The sequence below is a fragment of the Lepidochelys kempii genome, chromosome 11 (genome assembly GCF_965140265.1).
Source record: "Lepidochelys kempii isolate rLepKem1 chromosome 11, rLepKem1.hap2, whole genome shotgun sequence".
Taxonomy (NCBI): domain Eukaryota; kingdom Metazoa; phylum Chordata; order Testudines; family Cheloniidae; genus Lepidochelys; species Lepidochelys kempii.
Genome location: NC_133266.1, coordinates 73,642,596 through 73,669,265, shown reverse-complemented (window position 1 = coordinate 73,669,265; position 26,670 = coordinate 73,642,596). Strand labels below are relative to the sequence as shown.

Sequence of the window (26,670 nt, the reverse complement as noted above, 5' to 3'; positions counted from 1 at the left end):
AATTTTACATTGGTTTATTTTTGAAGGCAAGGTTTTTTGTACATAATTCTACATTTGTAAGTTCAACTTTCATGATAAAGAGATTGCACTACAGTACTCCTATTAGGTGAACTGAAAAATACTATCTCTTTTGATTTTTTACAGTGCAAATACTTGTAATCAAAAATAAATATTAAGTGAGCACTGTACACTTTGTATTCTGTGTTGTAATTGAAATCAGTATATTTGAAAATGTAGAAAACATCCAAAAGTATTAAACAACAGAATACCATTTATTTAAACAGTGCAATTAATTGTACGATTAAAAAAATTAATGGCTTGACAGCCCTAATTATAGGCAACATACTCCATAGATATTTATACTACAGCATAAATTAAACCACAAATCCATTTTTCAAAATTAAGTATATTGAGATGCATTAGCCTCAATACGCTTTATCTGCTTCCTTGAAAATTTGCAGAAATTGGTAACCCACAGGTGAACTCTCAGTCAGCATGAATTAAAGTTTTACAGTAGTGAAGACATAGTAGTCTTACTTACTAAGAAGTTTAAATACCAACTACATACTATGATCTCTTTTTCAATTTCCATGTTATGTCTGAATTTGGATGGAAACCTGACAGTTGTGAATGACAGCTAGGTTCATACAGCTTTTACATATTCCCCCAAATGACAGGCATCTGAGAAATACCCAGTATAGACAATGAAAAAAGCAGCCACGGTCATCCTTGATGGGTAGCTAAAAGTCAAAAACATAACGAAGAGTGCGCCATTTTGGTTTGTTTTCATTGGTGCAAGAAGAGAATAGACGGGCAGTCTGATCATTTAAAGGTTTTTCTACTGAGGTCCTTATTCCACGCCTATCACTGTCATGTCAAATGTCTTACCAAGGGTTGTGGTGGATTCTGCATCACTGACCATTAAAAAATCAAGACTGGATGTTTTTCTAAAAAAAAAAAAAAAACTTGCTTTAAGAATTATTTTGGGGAAGTTCTAGGACCCGTGTTATACAGGAGTACAGATGAGATGGCCACAGGAGTTCCTTCTGGCCTTGGTTAATGAATATCTTGGATGACTAGCACCATTTTGCATCTTGGACGAAGTTGAAATAAAAGTCCAATTCCAAAGTTTCCTGAAGAATGACTACAAAATTCATATTCTGTTTGTACCACTATTGCCAGAACTATTAATATATGAATAATCTATTTAAAAGAGGACGAAAGTAGATGAAGCTACTAGAGGTCATATGTATAACCATATGACCTGTTTGGTGTATCAACATGCTAGCAAATGCTGCAGAAGCAGCATGCTCAGCTCTTTAAGCAAGATGGAATAGTTCACATTGCTCAAAAGTTACTACATTTCAAAGAGAAGGTGAATGACTAAAACTCGTCACTCTCAATGAAGGGAAATCCAAAATACTCTTGATGGGTGGATGCAGAAACCTAGAAAAAACACTCAATCTATGTCATTCTGGACCTTCTCGTAGGAGTGAAGTAGTATCTGAAGAAATAGTGCTCTCCTATCTTCCTCAGATGGAACAGCAATCACCAGGGCATATATCACAATAATGGAAGGGAAGGGGATGAAATGATAATTGTATAGGGCCTTATACGTGCTTTTTGTCCATAGATTTCAAAGGGCTTATTAAAAAAGCCAATAAGCAGTTTAGTAAAAAATAGAAGTTTTTCAGGGCTTAAAGGATTTCAACAGTCATAGTTTCAGGATTAAGAATCTACACACTGACCATTTAAAAATAAATGATTTACACAGTACCAGTGTGCACGGTGCTTCCCTGAAAATTTATGATCAAGATCAACAGCGTACCACCACCACCACCAAAAAAAAAAAAAAAAAACCACACCAAAGGAAACTGGAAGGAATCAAAAGCATGAATTGTGACGTTAATATGTGTAGTTTTTGTCAGAATTTAGGACAGTCCATATATACAAACTACAATAAGGGGTATCCTCAATAGCCATTTAAGACTTACGACTAGAAGTGAACAGTTTTCATAGATAGAATTAAGCCATTCAAATGGTTAGAATTTTCTTATTTTGGGGATGGTGGGGGGGGACAGCTCTTGAAAAGATAAACAAGACAGTATTATTTAGGGTTTTGTAGTGAGGCAAGGTAAAGCGAATAAGGATGAGCAGAAGTACAGAGTTTAAGTATGTGTAAAACCTGCTAACAAACATGAGATACTTTAGTTTAGCAAACAAAGAGGCGAGGATAAAAAATGTTTTAAATTTAAACAAGAACACTTAAATGTTAAACCCCATTATGTAGTAACAGCACATGAAATTTCATTTCTAGGTGCAAGTCAAATAATTCATAAGCAAAGCTGACAAGTAGGACAGAATAAATAGAAATATGCACAGGAATAAGAACAACTCTGGTATATATCTACAAAAACTTTTCAAAATTTAAAACATTGGTTTGAGTCACACATTGACTGGTTTCAGAGTAGCAGTCGTGTTAGTCTGTATCCACAAAAAGAAAGAGGACTTGTGGCACCTTAGAGACTAACAAATTTGAGCATAAGCTTCCGTGAGCTACAGCTCACTTCATCGGATGCATTCAGTGGAAAATACAGTGGGAAGATTTATATACACAGAGAACATGAAACAATGGGTGCTACCATACACACTGTAAGGAGAGTGATCAGGTAAGGTGAGCTATTATCAGCAGGAGAGCGGGGGGGGGGGGGGGGGAGAAAACCTTTTGTAGTGATAATCAAGGTGAGCCATTTCCAGCAGTTGACAAGAACCTCTCAGGAACAGTGCAGGGGTGAGGGGGGGAATAAACGTGGGGAAATAGTTTTATTTTGTGTAATGACCCATCCACTCCCAGTTTTATTCAAGCCTAAGTTAATTGTATCCAGTTTGCAAATTAATTCCAATTCAGTAGTCTCTCGTTGGAGTCTGTTTTTGAAGTCTTTCTGTTGAAGAATTGCCACTTTTAGACCTGTAATCGAGTGACCAGAGAGATTGAAGTGTTCTCCTACTGGTTTTTGAAAGTTATAATTCTTGATGTCTGATTTGTGTCCATTTATTTTTTTACGTAGAGACTGTCCAGTTTGACCAACGTACATGGCAGGGGGGCATTGCTGGCACATGATGGCATATATCACATTGGTAGATGTGCAGGTGAACGAGCCTCTGATGGCATGGCTGATGTGATTAGGCCCTGTGATGGTGTCCCCTGAATAGATATGTGGACACAGTTGGCAACGGGCTTTGCTGCAAGGATAGGTTCCTGGGTTAGTGGTTCTGTTGTGTGGTGTGTGAATGCTGGTGAGTATTTCCATCAGGTTGGGGGGCTGTCTGTAAGCAAGGACTGGCCTGTCTCCAAGATCTTTGAGAGTGATAGGTCGTCCTTCAGGATAGGTTGTAGATCCTTGATGCGTTGGAGAGGTTTTAGCTGGGGGCTGAAGGTGATGGCTAGTGGCGTTCTGTTATTTTCTTTGTTGGGCCTGTCCTGTAGTAGGTGACTTCTGGGTACTCTTCTGGCTCTGTCAATTTGTTTCTTCACTTCAGCAGGTGGGTATTGTAGTTGTAAGAATGCTTGATAGAGATCTTGTAGGTGTTTGTCTCTGTCTGAGGCGTAGCAGCAAATGTGGTTGTATTGTAGAGTTTGGCTGTAGACAACGGATCGTGTCGTGTATCCTGGATGAAAGCTGGAGGCATATAGGTAGGCATGGCGATCAGTAGGTTTCCGGTATAGGGTGATGTTTATGTGACCATCGCTTATTAGCACCATAGTGTCCAGGAAGTGGATCTCTTGTGTGGACTGGTCCAGGCTGAGGTTGATGGTGGGATGGAAATTGTTGAAATCATGGTGCAATTCCTCAAGGGCTTCTTTTCCATGGGTCCAGATGATGAAGATGTCATCAATGTAGCGCAAGTAGAGTAGGGGCATTAGGGGATGAGAGCTGAGGAAGCGTTGTTCTAAGTCAGCCATAAAAATGTTGGCATCCTGTGGGGCCATGCCGGTACCCATAGCAGTGCCACTGATTTGAAGGTATACATTGTCCCCAAATGTGAAACAGTTATAGGTGATAGTCTCTAAGGTGCCACAAGTACTCCTTTTCTTTTTACATTGATCGGTAGTGATGAAAATACATTACCATCTGATGGCAGTGAACTCTGTAAATTCATTGTCTCATTTCTCTTAAACTTGGATTAAGATGAACAAACTAAGGCCACTTTTTGCTTCTTAATGAGAGCATCCCGATAGAGGTTTAATGAGACTGAATTTATGCACTTTAACTTCACACCTTTAGTTAATTCTCTCACCATTCCAGAGTATCCCCATGTATAAATGCCCTTTAGTTACTAGCAGAAAAGTCCACATCACCAAAAACATCACCATTACAAGTGCAAAGGTTACAGAAAGTCCAGGGACTAAACTTCTATAGTTAAAACTTTGTTGGTGATGCTCCAGAAGAAGAGTTGGGGAACATCAAATTAGTGCAGAAAAAATTTGCACTGATACTCTCCTGTGGGAACAATTTCCTTTTTCAGGGTTATCGATATAACAGTTTTTACCAGCAGTAACATACTTAAAATTTTAAAATAGTTAAGACGTAGCCACCTTGACATACTCAAATCCAAGGAATTACCACCACAGGCAGTCTTGCAAGCAGAAAAAAAACTGGAAGCATGATGGTATCAAACTTCCAACAGCAAATATAATACTTGATTTACTGTCAGCCTTTGAAAGTTATACTGCCATATCACACATGCTCACCACTATAAATGCTTCTACAATAATTGAAATTGGTGTTCAAACCTGTAGCTCTGTTGTCATGTGATATATATTATGTAATGTGCACGATTTAATTTTCTCTTACACTAGGCCTCATTCTTGAAAGCTATTGCATGACATCTCCACAAATCAATACGGCCGATTTACTTAAATGGTGACACTACCCCACATGTTTTATTAATCTCTTAATAATAAAGTGAATTATAGGACATGGGTGTGGTCAGTTTCTTGGGTAACATGCAAATTTAATCTAGCTGGAAGGTACACAGTGAGACTAGAAACTGTGCCTCAGTTAAATAGGGATGTTATTTGCTGTCACTCCCTTTTTAAAAAGAGTTCACAATTAAGCAATGTTAAACATTACAAGCAGAGAAAAATACATTTACAGCTTAATCCAATCAGACCAGTTGTCAGAATAGAATACTATGAAGTTACACAAAATAAAATGTGCAGAAGGCTGTTTATTTTGGAATAGAGGAAGGTTAAATTAAAACAGTAGCTGAAAACTGAAGCTAAAGAATCAGCAACTGGAAGAAAAAGGGAGTGGATCACCTGGGTCTCAGCAGAACAATGATGCATAGTGCACGGAGTACTAAATTGTGCATTTCAAAAGCTTTTCTAAATGTAATTCGGTCAAGGTCAATTTCTTGTTCTATACATACACACACTAAATTTCTCTCCCCTGCTGTATATTCCTATTTGTGTCCCCTTCTTCTTTGGAGTGGGATGCAATTTCCCTCTACCCTATGCCATGCTTACCAGATTTTGGCTCACTTTCAGTTTTTGTTTACTAAATAGAGATGAAGTATAAAGATTTATCTCAATGCAAAGACAGGCAGCCTTGGTTATTGGTTTTAGATTTTTTCCTCTGGATTAGTTTAGCTTGGTATGATATGAGTTGCTGTTGGCGGTTTAGGTAGCTTGGCAACCATCTGCTATAAGGAGGAGCAGTAAATCTGTCATTACTACACTGACAATCTCCTGCAGGACTCCCTAAGCATTCAGCAAATGAATGAAACAACGTAAAAAAAAATCAAATCTTAATATGGTGGACACTACCAGAAACCACCATCACAATGTGGAAATTTAGAAAAAAATATATATACAACTATCACCAACTCCTTGAAAAAATAGGTAGAATATACAAAAACTATTAAAGAAGAGGGAGGGCTTCCCAGACTGCATGTTCAAAAAACACTGATCAGTGGGATTTTTGTTTATGTATAGCTGGGTGGGTTCTCCTTTTAAAAGTCAGACCAGCAATAAATTAATGTAACTGCATAGCTGAGATTTTATGAGCACTGCTAGAGATTTTCAAATAGTTGTTCCCACACAGTAACCATAACTACCACTATGTTATTTAATGTAATATTAAATGACATAGTGGTATCTATTCATAAGACACACACATACATATATATATTCATTCAAATTGAATAATACTCAGCAAAACAGGGTACTAGACATGTATATATGTGTTTATATAAAATAAGAAGAGTTATACTTCTCATGGGACAACAAACTCTTTCCTGATTTCTGAGCATGTAACATATCTGAAAAAAATCACTGCATGGCTTTTGCATTTAAACCAAATGGGTACTTCAATTCAGAAGTGTTTTTGTATTTACAGAAAAAACGGTTTGTCTGAGTACAAATACAGTCTTTTATGGAAGGCAGGCACATTGTACTACCACAAAACATACCCATGGGTTAAAAAAGTATTAACAGATAAAAAGTGATTGTCCAAATTGCAACAATTAATGTTATAGGGCTTGAGTTTCACATGGGGAAATCTTCTGGTCTTTCCCTGCCTCCCTACCCCAAAAAAGATTTTAAAGATGACAGAATTGTAAGTTTTAGTGGGTAAGATCTCATTCTGAGTTTCTTTAAAATATTAATTTAACCAGTACTGGGTAAGAAACTGAAAGCCTGATAAGCAATCATATATGCATTGGATCATAGGTATACGTAAAAGCTCTAGTCAGGTGCTTCATGAATACGTTTATGGCTGACAAGCCCAATTTGGGAGCGACACAGCTTGTTACAAATTTCACAGATCCATGTGTTATCTGAGTTGGAATCTAAGATTACAGCATACTGCTTTCTTCTCTCCCACTTTGTTTCCATCCTCTGGATCAAAACCACTTTGTGTTGCGCTGCACCCAGTGCCAGATTATTGCCTCCAGATTGCACACTCCTTCCAGCTTTCTACATTGATGCTGAACTGCTGGGAGAGCAATACAGCGGTGCACAGACAATCCCGGAAGTATTTGGAAAGGGTAAGAGACAATTTCCTGGTGCAAGTGCTGGAGGAACCAACTAGGTGAAGAGCTCTTCTTGACCTGCTGCTCACAAACCGGGAAGAATTAGTAGGGGAAGCAAAAGTGGATGGGAACCTGGGAGGCAGTGACCATGAGATGGTCGAGTTCAGGATCCTGACACAAGGAAGAAAGGAGAGCAGCAGAATACGGACCCTGGACTTCAGAAAAGCAGACTTTGACTCCCTCAGGGAACTGATGGGCAGGATCCCTTGGGAGAATAACATGAGGGGGAAAGGAGTCCAGGAGAGCTGGCTGTATTTTAAAGAATCCTTATTGAGGTTACAAGGACAAACCATCCCGATGTGTAGAAAGAATAGTAAATATAGCAGGTGACCAGCTTGCCTTAACAGTGAAATCCTTGCTGACCTTAAACACAAAGAAGCAGCTTACAAGAAGTGGAAGATTGGACAAATGACCAGGGAAGAGTATAAAAATATTGCTCGGGCTTGCAGGAGTGAAATCAGGAAGGCCAAATCACACCTGGAGTTGCAGCTAGCAAGAGATGTTAAGAGTAACAAGAAGGGTTTCTTCAGGTATGTTAGCAACAAGAAGAAAGTCAAGGAAAGTGTGGGCCCCTTACTGAAGGAGGGAGGCAACCTCGTGACAGAGGATGTGGAAAAAGCTAATGTACTCAATGCTTTTTTTGCCTCTGTCTTCATGAACAAGGTCAGCTCCCAGACTACTGCACTGGGCAGCACAGCATGGGGAGGAGGTAACCAGCCCTCTGTGGAGAAAAGTGGTTCAGGACTATTTAGAAAAGCTGGACGAGCACAAATCCATAGGGCCGGATGCGTTGCATCCAAAGGTGTTAAAGGAGTTGGCGGATGTGATTGCAGAGCCATTGGCCATTATCTTTGAAAACTCATGGCGATCGGGGGAAGTCCCGGAGGACTGGAAAAAGGCTAATGTAGTGCCCATCTTTAAAAAAGGGAAGAAGGAGGATCCTGGGAACTACATGCCAGTCAGCCTCACCTCAGTCCCTGGAAAAATCATGGAGCACTTCCTAAAGGAATCAATTCTGAAGCACTTAGACGAGAGGAAAGTGATCAGGAACAGTCAGCATAGATTCACCAAGTCATGCCTGATTAATCTAATTGCCTTCTATGACGAGATAACTTGCTCTGGGGATAAGGGAAAGCAGAGGACGTGTTGTTCCTTGACTTTAGCAAAGCTTTTGACACGGTCTCCCACAGTATTCTTGCCAGCAAGTTAAAGAAGTATGGGCTGAATGAATGGACTATAAGGTGGAGAGAAAGCTGGCTAGATTGTCTGGCTCAACGGGTAATGATCAATGGCTCCATGTCTAGTTGGCAGCCAGTATCAAGTGGAGTGCCCCAGGGGTCAGTCCTGGGGCCGATTTTGTTCGATATCTTCATAAATGATCTGGAGGATGGTATGGATTGCACTCTCAGCAAGTTTGCAGATGACACTAAACTGGGAGGAGAGGTAGATATGCTGGAGGGTAGGGATAGGATACAGAGGGACCTAGACAAATTGGAGGATTGGGCCAAAAGAAATCTGATGAGGTTCAACAAGGACGAGTGCAGAGTCCTGCATTTAGGACAGAAGAATCCCATGCACCGCTACAGACTAGGGACCGAATGGCTAGGCAGCAGTTCTGCAGAAAAGGACCTAGGGGTTACAGTGGATGAGAAGCTGGATATGAGTCAACAGTGTGCCCTTGTTGCCAAGAAGGCCAATTGCATTTTGGGATGTATAAGTAGGGGCATTGCCAGCAGATCGAGGGATGTGATCGTTCCCCTCTATTTGACATTGGTGAGGCCTCATCTGGAGTACTGTGTCTAGTTTTGGGCCCCACACTACAAGAAGGATGTGGAAAAATTGGAAAGCGTCCAGCGGAGGGCAACAAAAATGATTAGGGGTCTGGAACACATGACTTATGAGGAGAGGCTGAGGGAGCTGGGATTGTTTAGCCTGCAGAAGAGAAGAATGAGGGGGGATTTGATAGCTGCTTTCAACTACCTGAAAGAGGGTTCCAAAGAGGATGGATCTAGACTGTTCAGTGGTAGCAGATGACAGAATGAGGAGTAATGGTCTCAAGTTGCAGTGGGTGAGGTTTAGGTTAGATATTAGGAAAAACTTTTTCACTAGGAGGGTGGTGAAGCACTGGAATGGTTTAGGGAGGTGGTGGAATCTCTTTCCTTTGAGGTTTTTACGGTCAGGCTTCACAAAGCCCTGGGTGGGATGATTTAGTCGGGGATCGCTACTGCTTTGAGCAAGGGGTTGGACTAGATGACCTCCTGAGGTCCCTTCCAACCCTGATATTCTATGACTCAGACTGTAGGTTGGGACTCTCCCCTGAAGAATTAACCCACAGAGGAATTTCAGAAGTGTACAAGAAGTGAGAGAACGGGCTAAGAAGGGCACAACCCTATACATATTCAACTCCCCATTTCACTTGCGTATATTTTTTCCTGGACAGCTCAAAGTGCAGTGCTAATCTGCAAAAGTCACTATGTAAAAATGCCACCTTCTTACTTAAGAGATCTGCTCCTCTCACGTCTGCAGTCGTATCTGCTCATTTTAGTGATTAAACGGTGTTTTTACTGCACAACCTACACAGCTAACAAGGTGAGGGTGGGACTCTGCCTTCTTGTGAATCAAACAGAATTGTTTACAAAGTTTCAATCAGTTACACCTGTGCAAACCCACTGGCACTAATGAGATCACAGAGATGTCACTGAGGACCTAATTTGGCGTGGAGAACCTTAATTACGGGTGATCATGCGCAAGAGGGAAAATTCTCATCCTCAATCACATCCAAGGCTGAGTCTGCAGCACTGACAATTTGTCTCAACACTTGCATGCTAAGCGCATTTGATAACGAATCACCAAACCGCACGATATCACTTTTTTCTCCAATCACTTTTCAGAGTACAACTGTATTTTCTCAGGATGCAGTCTATCAAACTAAAGCCTATGTGAAATTGCTTTTTCCTTTTTAAGAGATGTGATACAATAAACTATGATGTACATTCTCCAAATAAGAAGGAAAAACAGAAGGAAGCAGTACTGCAAGTCTCTTTTTCTAAAGTAAAGGTCATTCTCATTTGCTTTAAAATCTTCAGTAAAATAGAAGTGTTACTTGCTCATTAGTCTAAATTTTAGCCATTTGCTACATTTGAAAATCAGCCGTTCTTAGGTCAACATTCAAATGGTATCTGAAAACAATTTACACATAGTAGCCAGTAATTGTTGGTCTCTATACATTTAAAATCATATTAGCTTCTTTAGTATATGATTACCCTTCAGATGACGGCACAAGGCACTAATGCAGCAGTCTAGCCGTACTACAGAATACCCTTCATGGGAATTAGATCCAAAATTGTTAGTATATAAAAGCTAGGTTGCATAGCAGTAACTAGAGTTCAGACTACACTGCCTACACACATCTATACTTCTGGATATTAATCAGCAGTGGGTGATTTGAATGTTCAATTAAAGATGATCTACTATAAGACAGCTCTCCAAAGCTGGTGCCAAAGTAGTTAGAAAGTTCTGTCTTGGTTTAATAAATTAAAGACATGGATGTTGCAAAAAACAGAGAAAAAAATTCTAATAAACCACAGATGGACTTCATAAAGCAACAGGTGATTTCCAGACATCCCATGGCATTCAGAAGAGCTCTCTGCTGTATAGTCTGACCTGACATCAACGGACTCCCTTCCCTCCCTGGCTCCCCCGGCCTCCTCAATTGCAGTCGGACTTGCCAGGTGCCTTCCAAAGTGCACTGAACAGTCTTGAACACCCAACACCACTCGCTACTAAGGACTAGTTTCCCTCAGATGCAACACTCAAAAAACAAAACAAGTTCCTGTCTAAGTTTTTCACATGTTGCAGGGAGAAGGGAAGTTCCAACCCATCATCCTTGTACAAAACTATTCCCAAGGACTCAGACAACAGAATCCTACCTTCCTATCATATCTGCAGAAGAGAAGAACGAGGGGATGAGAAGGAGATGGATGGAATAGAGGCCTTAGATTTGGTGTACCAGGCCCTTTGAGGCCCACTGCTGGAGGTCTTGTGGTCCTGCCACACCCCACCCGAGAAAAAGAGGCAGCGAAGGGATGGGAGAGGGCCAACCATTTGTTGGACTTTACCTCAGAAGGGATTCCTTTAAGTGTTTATACTGTGTGACTTAGCCAGTGGGCTAGGCCTCTGAAGACCCACCTAACAAGGTTAACAACTGACAAGTGGGCCGAGAGAGAGAGAGAGAGAGAGAGAGAGAGAGAGAGAGAGAGAGAGAGTTCACAGGTTCACACTCAACCACCAGGAGGCACACATGAGAGGTGAGTGTTCTTGTCAGAACTTTGATACCAGAAGTGGGGTATTATAAACAAAGTAGGGAAATACAACCTAGAGGGAGCTACTAGGTGGATGCATAACTGGTTAGAAAACCATTTCAAAAGAGTAGTTATCAGTGGTTCACAGTCAAGCTGGAAGGGCATATCAAGTGGGGTCCTGCAGGGATCAGTTCTGGGTCCAGTTCTGTTCAATATCGTCAAACTGGGAGGGGTTGAAAGTGCTTTAGAGGGTAGGATCAAAATTTAAAATGATCTGGACAAACAGTAGAAATGGTCTGAAGTAAATAGAATGAAATTCAATAAGGAAAAATGCAAAGTATTCCACTTACGAAGGCACAATGAGTTGCATACATACAAAATGGGAAAGGACTGCCTAGGAAGAAGTACTCTGGAAAGGGATCTGTGGATCATACTGGATCACAAGCTAAATATGAATCAGTAGTGTAACTATAGTCAGTGTTACAAAAAAAGCAAACCATTCTGGGATGTATTAGCAGAAGTGTTGTAAGCAAGATACAACAAGTAATTCTTCCGCTCTACTCCGTGCTGATTAGGCCTCAAATGGAGAATTGTGTCCAGTTCAGGGCACCACATTTCAGGAAGGATGTGAACAAACTGGAGAGTCCAGAGAAGAGCAACAAAAATGACTAAAGGTCTAGAAAACCATGACCTATGAGCGAAGATTGAAAAAAATGGGTTTGTTTAGTTTGGAGAAGAGAAGACTGAGGAGGGACATAACTGTTTTCAAGTACATAAAAAGTTGTTAAAAAGAGGAAGAAAATTTGTTCTCCTTAACCTCTGAGGATAGGGCAAGAAGCACTGTGTTTAAAATTGCAGAAAAGGACAATTTAGGTTGGACATTAGAAGAAACTTCTTCACTGTCAGGGTGGTTAAGCACTGGAATAAATTATCAAGGGAGGTTGTGGAATCTCCATCATTGGAGATTTTTAAAGCAGGTTAGACAAACACCTTCCCAGGGATGGGTCTAGGTCAGCAGTTCTTAACCTATTTACCACTGTGGGCTGCATATGCAGCTCTCTCTGTGTCATGTGGGTCACATCCACACAATAAATATACCACCTGTATGGCCCTGAGGATATCATATGGGCTGCAGCTGTGTGCCGATTGGGCCGCAAATGGTCTGCAGGTTGAGAACCACTAGTCTAGGTAATACTCAGTCCTGTCATGAGTGCAGGGGACTGGAATAGATGACCTCTCGAGGTCCCTTCCTGTCCTACAATCCTATGATTTTCAGGCCAACCCCTGAAAACAAGGGGACAATGGAGCTGCTGGAAAGAGCTCTAGTCTAGCAGCAGCACAGCTCAGCTGAAACTCAGCAAGTACTAGCAGAAGGGCAACAGGAGGCACAGCTCTCCTCCAACCCCCCTGCCCCCCAAAAAGGGGAAAAGGGGAAGGAAAAGGAAAAAAGAAAAACAGCAGGACATACTTCTGGAAGTACTTCAGCTACAGCAGCAGTAAATGGTTGGTGATCTCCAAGGTCTTCAGTCCCGTCTCTAGGCCCATATAAATTCTAGTCCCTGTCTTGGGCTTTTGGTACTAACTTATCTCCTTCTTGGGGCTTAGGCCACTTTCCCAAATGCCCAGGGGAAGACCCTCGCCCACCCACTAATCCGGGTCCCAACCCAGGGATCCTGTAAATAGCAGTCACATGCTGCTTCCTTTAACTCTGTTGCTATTTCCTGGGCTATTTCCCATGTAAGCCCATTCCTCTTCACCTGTACCTCAGGGCTGAAGTTCTCTGTTCCCTGCTTGAGCAGGGTCTCTCCCAGACCAGGCCTCCTTGCCTGGAGAGTTTCACAGCCTTCCAGTGTTCCTCACCCTTCTGGTCCTAGCCAGCAACTGAACTTCTCAGCTCCTTTTAGGTGAGCCTGCTGCATTCTGATTGGCTGCTTCCCTGCAGCCTTTCTAGGCAGGTCTGGAGGACCCATATTCACTGCTCCTTTTTCTGGGACAACGTGTGGAAGGACTACCAGGCCTCCAGCCAGGGCTCAAAGGGCCAGGTACACCCAATCAAAAAGTCATAAAAAGACTTTGGTGAAATAAGTTTCAATGTAGTGCAGAGAGCAAAAACCAGATTGAAGAGGGATAAGATCAAATCTGGAAGAAACTAACTTAAGCCAGCAGTTGTAGACAATGCATTTGAAGAGTATGAAGATGAAAAGAGAAAAGAAATTAGGCAATGGAACCTGTTAAAAGTGAGAGGAGGGGCCAGGTAAGTTAGGAGACAGAGGCGGGAAGAAGAGTTGGGGGACAAGAGAGGGCAGAAAGGCTCTGTCAACACAAGTGGGGAGTGGCATACTAGGGAGCAAGGGGAAGAGGAAAGTCACTGGATCTTATGTATTGTGCTGACAACTGTTATACTGCAGAGCATGCTACCTGTCCTACTGCTAACTAAATCTGTACTCTCAAACGGAAAATGTAGGATTTTGCCCTTTATTTCCTAGAAAAGGTCCAATGTCTAGTTTTTGAATTTTCTTCAAAGAAGAAAATAATGACATCTCGCCAGTTACCAGCAATTCCAAGATAACGGACAGACAAACAGCAAGAGCGCCAGGAGAAGGGCAGGCAACACCTTTTATGAAGAAAGTGTCCGAACAAAGCTGTGTATGTGCAATGCCATGAAGCTCCCTCTTAGAGCTAAAGCCACTTTAAATCATAGAATCATAGAATATCAGGATCGGAAGGGACCTCAGGAGGTCATCTAGTCCAACCCCCTGCTCATAGCAGGACCAATCCCCAATTAAATCATCCCAGCCAGGGCTTTGTCAAGACTGACCTTAAAAACTTCTAAGGAAGGAGATTCTACCACCTCCCTAGGTAACGCATTCCAGTGTTTCACCACCCTCCTAGTGAAAAAGTTTTTCCTAATATCCAACCTAAACCTCCCCCACTGCAACTTGAGACCATTACTCCTTGTCCTGTCCCCTTCTACCACTGAGAATAGTCTAGAACCATCCTCTCTGGAACCACCTCTCAGGTAGCTGAAAGCAGCTATCAAATCCCCCCTCATTCTTCTCTTCTGCAGACTAAACAATCCCAGTTCCCTCAGCCTCTCCTCATAAGTCATGTGTTCCAGTCCCCTAATCATTTTTGTTGCCCTTCGCTGGACTCTCTCCAATTTATCCACATCCTTCTTGTAGTGTGGGGCCCAAAACTGGACACAGTACTCCAGATGAGGCCTCACCAATGTCGAATAGAGGGGAACGATCACGTCCCTCGATCTGCTGGCAATGCCCCTACTTATACATCCCAAAATGCCATTGGCCTTCTTGGCAACAAGGACACACTGCTGACTCATATCCAGCTTCTCGTCCACTGTCACCCCTAGGTCCTTTTCCGCAGAACTGCTGCCTAGCCATTCGGTCCCTAGTCTGTAGCTGTGCATTGGGTTCTTCCGTCCTAAGTGCAGGACCCTGCACTTATCCTTATTGAACCTCATCAGATTTCTTTTGGCCCAATCCTCCAATTTGTCTAGGTCTCTCTGTATCCTATCCCTGCCCTCCAGCGTATCTACCAATCCTCCCAGTTTAGTATCAGCCGGAAATTTGCTGAGAGTGCAATCCACACCATCCTCCAGATCATTTATGAAGATAAATCATTCTAGGTCCAGATAACACTGGATGTAGGGACTCCCAAATTAAGACCATGACAGGGAAGTTAATTTGACAAAACCAATTCTGATTACATGAAAAATGTTTCCTATATTTAACTAGCACCTAGATTTCTGTAGCAGATAAAAAGGCTTACTTATTTGCCCCTAACGGAAAAGGCCACCTTAGTAAATATTCTGTTTACCAAGAGGATTACACTAAAAGGAAATTATTAATTCTTCTGCAAAGGGAAAGTCCAGTGTTCAGTAACATAACTGTAATTATAATTTCAGCCAATACACAAGAAGAAACTAAAAATGTTTCTAATTTAACCTCGTGCATTTCTCTAGAGTATCCATCGTCAGAGCACTGAAGCCAGTTCCAAGAGAATCTGTTTGAAACTTTCATTAGCATATTTCCCTGGGTCCTGCATTCCAGACTATGAGCAAAGCCTCTCTTACATGTGGTCTGATGCAAATCAAGAGCTGAGCAAATGATTCACAGTTGTTGGACCATAACACTTGTATAAAACATCATGAGGCCAAACTTGCCGATTCATTCCACTACTCAGTATGTACCAGGATAGGTATTAGATTTGAACACTCACCTATAAAACGATCTCTTTAGGATGAGGCTCCTTTCATTCTCTGTAAGAAGGGAGTTCTGATTTTCCTACCAACATGTCAGATTGAACCACACCACCTGAAGGATTGTTACAACAGAAACATGTAGAATAAAATTTTGGTATAAGTATTTTTCTACCACTTGGCAGGCCAGATTAGTGTGTCCAATGGTGTTAAGTGTCACTGCCCATTTCATTTCTACAAATTTTATCAAAATCTGACAGTATACCTGATGGCTACCAATTCTGACCCCCAACCCATTTAAACTCATTCCCTCCAACACTGACTCCTTTAAAAAACAACCAACCACCATCACCCTTCCTTTTCCCTTCACTTCTAAACACTCTCCCACAAACTTCAGGGGACCAAGAGCATCTTGGACATGTCAACTAGCGTACCCAGGAACAATGAGCCCCAGGCCGTGGACGAGGCTCAGAAAAGAAACTGGAAGTAACCATTAGACCCAACTCCAAGGTGCAGCTACTCCTGTCTGGCTCTACAGATGCCTAGATGAGTGGATCTCCTACACGCCTAACCAGCTCCAAGGAGGAGATATTCTTCCTGTCCCTTTTTAGTGCTCCTCTATCATGGCTCTACATAGGGCACAGCAAGGAAGATGAAACCGATTGGTCCTCTTGCACATCACTTGCCTCCTATAGAATCCTTACTCCTACGGTGTTGGGAGACTAGGAAGAGAAGAGAGCCAGTTTGATCTTGCTGCTCCTCCCCTCCCTCTATGTATAAGTGAGATGGTGGGGGAAGGGAGGTGGAAAGTCCCCAACTGTTTCCTTCCTAGGCTCCATGAAAGGAGTTATGAGGAGCCCCACTCCCCAAATTTCTCCCCTTTAAGCATCTAGAAAGCATGGGAGAGAACAACCTCCTGACCACATCCCAGCTCCCCTCCCAGCTTTTACAGTTGGCATCCTCCCAGGACCCAATCTCAAAACGAGCAACAATGTGCCATATTACTGTTAATTACTCTCTCGCTATGCACAAGGAAGAGCATATATATGAACTCCATCCAAAGCAGCGCACGAGAATGAAGCCATTATGCTAGGAAAGAGACTAGAAGTGGAACAGACTATACATAAAGTGCTGCCAAATAAACACAATTTAGACAGAAAACAATATTTTCAGTGATCTCTCTCCATTTTAACAATCCATTCTAAGACATAATTGGCAACAGTAGGTAAAACAGTTCAGACAAATGTGACCTTAGAGGTGACAGCATCCCTTTGAATTCTATTTTAGAAACACAGGTTCTAAGCTAGGACAATACAGTGAAGGCTAATACATCGTACCCCATTTGTTTCATTGTTGGATATTTCATACCAGGAGGTAGATGCAATATTGCACTAATCCAACTCTACTAAAGGAAGAAGGGAACTGCAAAACCATTTCAACATCCAATCTCTCTGAGCACATGGTTTTCATTATATAGACAGAGGCAGATTCCAACAATGCTCAGCCACAATATAATTATTAATGGGGTTCCAATTTACCCAGATTGGCCCTCCCAACTGTTTAGGAAAGGGTCTCTCCAAAATTTTTTGTGAATTTAGGTATCAGAAGTCATTAAAAAATAACAAAAAAATCCTCAGACACTGCTGGTCTGCAGTTCCAAAAGCAAAAACCATCTCTAGGTCATGTTGAGAAAACAAGGCCATGACAGGTCATAAGATATGTTACATCCTGATAATGACATAATTGTTTAAATTATACCCTACACAGGAGTGCAATCTCTCTTCAAAGAATAGAGTCATTATGAAAAGTCTCACATATTAACCAAGCTACAATGCCTTTCATACTGTCACTTTTTTACATTACAAATTGCTGACAAGGGTATAATGAAAACTTGCACTATAAAGAGGCAGCATATCAATGTTGTTCAGCTAATAAATAATTTCAAATTAGGAACCGACAATGAAAAGCTTATCAAGACAATACATAGCTACGATGTTTTAAATCCCTTTAGCTGGTTTAGCAATCACAAACTTACTAAGATACGTTTTACAGCATCTTCGTCTAGGACATGGATTCTCAGATTGGGGGTTGGGACCCCTCAGGGGGTCGCAAGGTTATTACATGGGGGGTCGCAAGCTGTCAGCCTCCATCCTAAACCCCACTTTGCCTCCAGCATTTATAATGGTGTTAAATATATAAAAAGTGTTTTTAATTTATAAGCAGGGGGTCACACTCAAAGGCTTGATATGTGAAAGGGGTCACGAGTACAAAAGTTTGAGAACCACTGATCTAGGACACCTCTAAATTACTTTTTAAACCAATGGAGTAAATTCTTCTGGTTAACAGCTCATTCAGTGTGGCATTGACAGATTTGTTATTAAAGCAATACATCTTAAAATAAGCAGTTCAAACCTTCCTCGTATGTCATCAAAACTGCATAAAGATATTAATAGTTTCAAGATACCTGTGCCAGTATAAGGAAGTGACAAACCTCAACCAGTGGAGAGGTTTCAGACAAACCCTTAGGGCAGTAGGATGAGACTATATTACTCAACTATTAGGGTATGGCTACACTAAGGCCATGTCTACACCAGCGAGCTTCCAGCAGCACAGATGTACCACTGCAGTTGCACTGCTCCAAGATCACTCATGTAACTGCTCCATGGTGACAGGAGAAAGCTCTCCAGTCAACATAGCACTGGGCATACTACCACTTACGCCGGCGAAACCTGCATTGCTCCGGAATGTGTTTTTTTCACACCCCTTGGGGACATAAGTTTTGCCGACAGAAGCAGGAGTATAGACATGGCCTTATCTGCACCACCGTAGCACTTCAGTGTAGACATTACCTACGCCAGAGGTAGACAACAGGCGGATTGCGGGCTAAATCTGGACTGCCAGACGCTTTTGAATGGACCATAAAATCTTTTACTTATTATCATCATCATGAGTGTTATTTTTGTATTATTTTCTCGGGAGTCTGGACCTTGACCAAGAAATTTGGACCCTGACAAAAAATAATTGATTACCACTGCCCTATGCTAACAGGAGGGATTTCCCCATTGGCACAGATAATCCACCTTCTCAAGAGACAGTAGCTAGGTTGACAGACGAATTCTTCTGTCTACACTGGGAGGCAGAACAGCATAGCTATACCTCTAGGGGCATGCATTTTTTACACTCCCAAGAGACAAAGCTATGCTGATGTAATTGCCGAGTGCACACCAGCCCCTAGACAATGAAGAGACAGATGTGTTAGAGGGGCATTAAAAAAAGCAATTAAAACAAATCTTAAATTACATAATTGGAGCAGTCACATCTCCTCCCTTTCTTGGTTAGTCACCTTAAAACATCATTCAGATACAGGACACAATTGTATAAATTAACTGATGAGGCCTGTGAACTGTGAAGAAGTATGGGCTGGATGAATGGACTATAAGGTACATAGAAAGTTGGCTAGATTGTCAGGCTCAACGAGTAGTGATCAATGACTCCATGTCTAGTTGGCAGCCGGTATCAAGTGGAGTGGCCCAAAGGTCGGTCCTCGGGCCGGTTTTGTTCAATATCTTCATTAATGATCTGGAGGATGGTGTGGATTGCACCCTCAGCAAGTTTGCAGATGACACTAAACTGGGAGGAGTGGTAGATACGCTGGAGGGCAGGGATAGGATACAGAGGGACCTAGACAAATTGGAGGATTGGGCCAAAAGAAATCTGATGAGGTTCAACAAGGACAAGGACAAGTGCAGAGTCCTGCACTTAGGACGGAAGAATCCCATGCACCGCTACAGACTAGGGACCGAATGGCTAGGCAACAGGTCTGCAGAAAAGGACCGAGGGGTTACAGTGGACAAGAAGCTGGATATGAGTCAACAGTGTGCCCTTGTTGCCAAGAAGGCAAATGGCATTTTGGGATGTATAAGTAGGGGCATTGCCAGCAGATCGAGGGATGTGATCGTTCCCCTCTATTTGACATTGGTGAGGCCTCATCTGGAGTACTGTGTCCAGTTTTGGGCCCCACACTACAAGAAGGATGTGGAAAAATTGGAGAGTGTCCAGCAGAGGGCAACAAAAATGATTAGGGGTCTGGAACACATGAGTTATGAGGAGAGGCTGAGGGAACTGGGATTGTTTAGTCTTCAGAAGAGAAGAATGAGGGGGGATTTGATAGCTGCTTTCAACTACCTGAAAGGGGTTCCAAAGAGGATGGATCTAGACTGTTCTCAGTGGTAGCTGATGACAGAACAAGGAGTAATGGTCTCAAGTTGCAGTGGGGGAGGTTTAGGTTGGATATTAGGAAAAACTTTTTCACGAGGAGGGTGGTGAAACACTGGCATGTGTTACCTTGGGAGGTGGTGGAATCTCCTTCCTTAGATATTTTTAAGGTCAGGCTTGACAAAGCCCTGGCTGGGATGCTTTAGTTGGGGATTGGTCCTGCTTTGAGCAGGGGGTTGGACTAGATGACCTCCTGAGGTCCCTTCCAATCCTGATATTCTATGATTCTGTGATTCTATGAACTGGAAAGGAGACCAAGAAGCCAATAATCAGACTGACTACATGTTCATGTTGAGAAATGGCAAGAAATAGTCAAACAACCTAAACAATACCAGGCTGTACAAAAAACAGTTTAACCTTTTTAAGCCATTAAAGTATCCACAAAGTCCATAAAGGCCTTCTTTCTACAGTCCATACATCAGGAGAGCAACTACAAACGAAAGCAAGGCTAGGGCCTACAAGGGAACTGGAATATTAGAACAAGGTCCTTTATAAAACAGTCCCAGAAACTAAAGTTGCTTGCAGTGTTGCAGCCATGTTGGCCCCAGAACATTTACACACAAGGTGGGCGAGGCAATATCTTTTATTGGATCAACTTCTGTTGGTGAAAGATAGAAACAAAAGTTTTTTCCAATAACCAGAAATGGAAGAGTTCTGTGGGATGCCCTAGATTTAAGAAGCTCCATATTTTGTTTTTAAGTTTGAATCTTTAGCTATATTGTGTGAGTAGCTTTGAGTTACTGGTTTGCTTGCGCAAGTAGAGAAGTGTTCCATCTAGTATGGCGGGGGTTGGGGGGGGGGGGGGAGAGCATGCATTCTTAACAGTTACACTGCTGCCCAAAAATCTGGCAAGATGAAACTTCAGCTGTGCTCTCCAAACAACAGATCACTTCTTCTTTATTGGCCATGAGACGACAGGAAGGGATTTTCAGATAGGACACCACAGGCAACTGTCTGCACGTTTCAACAGCTGGAAGCCTAAACATGTTCTTAAATTAAAAGGGGGCGGGAAATAGAATGCTAGTATTTGAAGTTCATGGACGAGATGATTTCCAAGAGAAAATAAGTATCAAAAATTGTGTCAATATAGTAAATTTCTTTAGCTCTCAAATTGCGGCCTTAAAAGAAACAAACAATGCACCACTGATACAGTTAAAAAGTAATAGAAATGTTCGACTCTCTTTCAGTGTTCACCAGCATTTGCAACTTAAACACTAGGTCTGTGAATAAGAAACACAGAATCAAAATGAATGTCATTGACCGGGCTGAGTGAACTGCAGAAAATAAAAGAAAAGGAGGACTTGTGGCACCTTAGAGACTAACCAATTTATTAGAGCATAAGCTTTCGTGAGCTACAGCTCACTTCTTCAGATGCATTGAAGAAGTGAGCTGTAGCTCACGAAAGCTTATGCTCTAATAAATTGGTTAGTCTCTAAGGTGCCACAAGTCCTCCTTTTCTTTTTGCGAATACAGACTAACACGGCTGTTACGCAGAAAATAAAGTAGGCTTATTTTCATTTTAAGTATTTTGGATAATATTACTGGAAGGAGTTTAAAAGCACAGCATACAAATTATAGCCTATTTGCAAGTATCTCTAACACTTCCCCGGGAGAATTAGAAATCAAGAAAATATAATAATACAGGCAGAGTTACCTCAAAGTAAGATACGATATTAAAGTTCTCCTTTAACAGAAGAGACAGCTTTAAAAGGTTTACATAAGGTATGTCTACACTGGCAAGTTTCTGCACCACAAGTTATATCACTTTTATTAAAACGCTGGAATTAAATCGTTGTTGCATGTCCACACTCTGCTGCTTGCGCATCCACATTAGCAGCTCTTGCAACGGCAAAGAGAGCAGTGCATTGTGGTAGCTATCCCACTGTGCAACTGGCCGCAGGCTGCTTTGGGAAGGGTTTGCAATGCCTCATGGGGCAGGCACAGTGTCACCTGATGCAGGTTTCCCAATCCCATTGTTCCATGGGCATCCGACTACATTGCCAGCTGCTTTTCAACTGAAGTGCAGGGGAGGGAGATCGTGTGACAGGAGTGTGTATACGGAGGGGTGGGAAGAGAGACAGTGCGTCAGCATGCTGTCTTGTAAGTTCAGAGAGTGGCAGGAAGCAACCAGTCCTGAGGCAGGGGGAGGGGGAAACCTCGACATCAGTCCCCACCTCACTCCCTCCCTCTCTCTCTCTCACACACAAACACACACACACACACACACACACACTCCCATCCCTCCCTCTGTTCAACAGCACAAGCATTCCACATTAATGGTTTGCTTTGTGTCCCGGAGCAGGTCAGCACAGCATGCAAGGGCTGTCAGAAAGGGTGCTTTGAAAGGGAAGGGGTCCATGTCTCCAGGGCAGCTGAGTTCAAAACAATGAGCAGAGTGGTCACTTGAGGCATTACGGAACAGCTCCAGAGGCCAATTACAGCACAGAAAGCAATCAAGTGTCTACACTGGCAATAGAGCGCTGGAGCCTCTGTGCAAATAGCCTTATGACTCATTGACGTGGTTTTTTTGCAGCACTGCAACTGAGGAATTTCTGTGCACAAAGTGGCTTGGCAATGTGTACATTTCTGCGCAGTAAAGCAGATCTTTGCGCTCAAACTGCAAACATTTGCCAGTGTAGACAAGCCCATAGTATGGCAATACACCTATCCCATATTAAATGGTAGTTAGCTAAGCAGGAGACCGAATTCTGGCACCCTGTCTATGTTCCTTTCTAGAAGGCCTTGTGAAGTGGCTCATGCACCTCAATGGGATGGGGTCAGATGAATGAGAACACCTCTTGGAGATGAATACATCCAAAATGCACAATCACTCAGAGGTGTGAACTAACCCATTCATCCGAATGGGTTGGTCTCGGCTGCCATCTCCCAAAGTCTGTCCCAACCCATGTTGCGGAATACCAATTTTCCAGACATTCCCCCAGCGGATATGGATTTTAAAGCACTTTGATTCAAATCAGCTCCTTACGGATAGGGAGAAAAGGGAAGGGTCTGTGCCTGAGGAGCCCCTTGACTGAACGATTCCATCTGCAGCAGTCACTCTACCTTGAGTAGCAATGTCTTTTTGGCAGTAGCACCACCTCAGGTAAGACTGCACCAGGATTCCCACTTTCACAGGGGTGAAAAGGGGCTACAGCAATTGCCCTTGGGGTTACATCATCATCTAAAAAAACTGTTTGTTCACTGCTTGATTTTTTAATACCAGTTTTTGGGTGAGATATCATTTGAGATTTAACAACCATTTTTAAGAGACCATGTGACTAGCATTTTTCCAAGTGTCTAAAATTTCCTTCAGACCCCTTTTTCCAATAACTACAGTACTGAAGGATGAAACGGATAGATGTGAGCCCTTGGTTTGTGTAGATTGGATGGATTACTGTAGGAAGCTGACATTTGTTCTCTATGTACATTTTTCATGATAAACATAATAGGATCATGGCAACACATTATTAAATGTCAGCATCACACCAGCCCTTAGAATAGGGCCCTCTATTACAGGTGGGATTCCTAGTGCTATGCAACCTTTCTGAACATGCTGACAATGAAGAGAGTCAGATACTTGCTTTTTTTCCCAATCACAACCAGTCTCATTGTTCAGAAGATGAGGGAGGAGCATGAGGCCTTACCCTAATGCTGCTACTTAACAGTATTTCATCTTCCTTCTATTTATATAAATTATTTTTTCCCCTTGACAATACTCACAAAGTAAAAATCCAAGTATGCATGTGGATTTTAAGGCACTTTGAAAACCAGAAACTTTGCTATCAGGACACATTTCTAAGGAGAGGCCCTGCAGAAGAATGCAGTTAGAGAGCAACTAAGGTGCACAACATACACTCTAAAATATGCAAACAAAAGGAATCAAACTTCCAGTAAATGGGTTTTCCTTGGGTTCAATGGCCACAACATGTCACTTTGAGCCACCCACCTACTCTGATGGCAGGCTACCTGCAAACACTCTGGTTTACACATGTGCAAGCAACTCTCTCTGGCTCATCATCTCTGCCGACGCCAAACTGCGGATCCCAGGATTTACCCAGACTAACTTTTTAAATATTGCTTCCCAAAGGGCCATGGGTGCTGGACACTAGCAGAAATCAATCCCAAACCAGTGACATTAGTTTGAAGAGAATCAGAGCCACAATAAGCCCCAGGCATACACAAAAATCTGTTATAAGAATGGTAAGATTTTGATGTCACATGATATAAAATGTTTATTTTATTTTATTTGAGGGAGGAAGAGACTCTCAGAAAGATTTTGTTCAAACAGCCTCAACATTTGGACCACTAATCCTACTCTGGACATCATGAAGCACAAGTTTTCAAGAAAAACCCAGCAAGCCTGTGAGGACTTTGACAAGAATGGATAAGCAGTATCCTAGTCTCATGCTTAACCACAGCACTGCTACTGTCCTACTATAATCCAGGTGGGAAGGCATATTTTTGGTCTGGCATAGCTATATGTAAATACAGGTCCTGGTGTTCAGTATATTATGCTACAGAAGTATATAAGCAAATGTTGGAAAATAATTTTAGCAGATAGGTGCATGGACAATTCTAATCCATTCTGGATAAGCATTGTAGCTATTAGTTCTGGTTTCTTGCATGCTAGAACATGTTAGCTAAAGTCCAGTATTCTTCAAACTTACCTTGGGACTGGGATTCAAACAGTTGTTTGTTTGTTTTTCCCCATTTCTCACATTTCTTTGCCTTTAGAACATCTTAGTGGTATATTTTTCTTTCATAAACCACAATCTGGCGATGTTCATGCAGTCATTATTTTCAGAGTCTCGCTCTTTCCAGGATATCAGAGATTGGGTTTCCTTTCTTAATCTGAGAAAGCCTTTAACATGATTCAGGAACACTTAATACAGTTCTCTCCATAAATACAGCAAATTTGAGCCACTCTACCTAGTTTCCCCAGCAAAGTTTCTGCATTCTAGATGGACATACTGTGAATTGTGTGTGAAAAGATATTCGCTATAAAAGCTTCACTGTGCATAGTGATATCTGAAAGTTTTCAGAGTATTTCAATTTTTAAGCTTATTTTGAGATTGTCAAGTAGTTCAGTACCAATATTAGGGTATTTATAAACAAAAAAAGTGTTTTACAAACCCTAAGAGAAATCTATTAAAATGTTTAAGTTTTTAATTTATTTTTTTTTCAATGTAAAGAATCTGCATTGTCCCACTAAATGTGAACCAGAAAAGCTTTTCTAGGAAGGTTTTACATCTTTAATTGACTCTCCTTTGAGTCCTCCACAGTGGTAACCAAGGCATCTGACTACAGGTGCCAAGATGTAAGAAAAATTGACAGGAATTTTTTTTCAACTCTGAAGTATTTTTTAAATTGTTTTTCAGAAAAGTATGGCATATACAGAGCAAACATTGTGACTAGAAGGTTTTATTGGCACTCATTTGGAATTACCTGGATAACTCTTGTGGTTTCAATGGAGACATTTAAAAGTAAAGTCAATAAAACATTTTTATCACATAATCAGGTCTATCAAACACAAACATAAGTGTGGCAGTCAAGCACTGATGGCTTTTTACCCCTCAATGATAAGACTTGGTGGGACCTTATTAAATTGTGAAGGTTTCTGTCCAATTTGTTGCACATCACAATATACAACAACAAACAAAATGGTGGATGAATTACATGGTATAGGGAACCATCTTCCTATTTTATGGGGAAATTAAAAAGCTTTTTTAATTAAAAAATTAAAAGCTTTTTGGGCTGATGTTAGAAAACTGAGGCTAAAGCTATTGCAACTACATATTCGTCCTAGGGTTTTGTACTAGTGTCCATTACATGACACCTGGGCATCTTTCTCAGAAGATTGGCAAAGCAAAGTCCCTAATAAACTTCATAAGGGCTTCAGCTCCTCTTCTGTGTGGTGATAGGAAGATCTGCCTGGGCTAAGGGTTGTTTTTTCATTTGGGTTTTTTGGGTTTTTTTTGGAGGGGGGCGGGGGTGTTGAGAAAGGGATGGACAGTTATAAGCATCATTCTGGTTATGGTGGAAAAGCTTTAATCAATCAGAAATGTCTTGCAATATAGCAAGTAGGTGAGATTCAGACTGGATCTATCTGATCTTTTTTGGGACTTTGTAATAAGGATTGAGGTTCCAGGTGTGGAGCAGTGTTAAGAAATTCCTCATATAGCGTTAAGGAAATGTGCTTATTTTCAATAAATCAGGAAAAATATACCTCCTCAGAGTCCTTGCGACAGTCTCCAATATGTATATTTCATTACATTACATTTCATTACTCTGGTTCCAAAAAAGTCTCTCTAAAGAAAGTGTGATTCACGAGAATAAAAGGAGTATTTGTGGCACCTTAGAGACTAACAAATTTATTTGAGCATAAGCTTGCGTGAGCTACAGCTCACTTCATCGGATGCATACAGTGGGTGTATTTTCCACTGCATGCATCCGATGAAGTGAGCTGTAGCTCACGCAAGCTTATGCTCAAATAAATTTGTTAGTCTCTAAGGTGCCACAAGTCCTCCTTTTCTTTTTGCGGATACAGACTAACATGGCTCCTACTCTGAAACCTGTCACAAGAATAAGAGATTTAAGAAATGGAACGACTTACTACCTGTCTAACTATCTGTAACTAAACTATTTGAAGAAAGATGGGATGAAGTGATTAAAAAGAAACTGATAACAGCATGTACACATACAGCTGTCTGTAGTGTCACAACTCTACTATACCTTGTATAGCTGATAAGGTAACTAAATATTTTTCTCTCTAATAAACTA

At 41.6% G+C, this 26,670-nt stretch overlaps 1 protein-coding gene across 11 annotated transcripts in view; it reads right to left on the bottom strand.

Annotated features, from left to right (window-relative positions):
- The window catches only part of HDAC4 (histone deacetylase 4), a 469,205-nt gene that overhangs the window by 338,932 nt on the left and 103,603 nt on the right, over positions 1-26,670 (bottom strand). The window contains exon 3 of one of the 11 annotated variants that reach the window (XM_073306834.1): positions 15,636-15,730. The exons of the other annotated variants lie outside the window; for them this stretch is intronic. The gene's annotated coding sequence lies outside the window, so the exon portion shown is untranslated. The remainder of the gene's footprint in view (positions 1-15,635; positions 15,731-26,670) is intronic. 11 annotated transcript variants of the gene reach the window in all.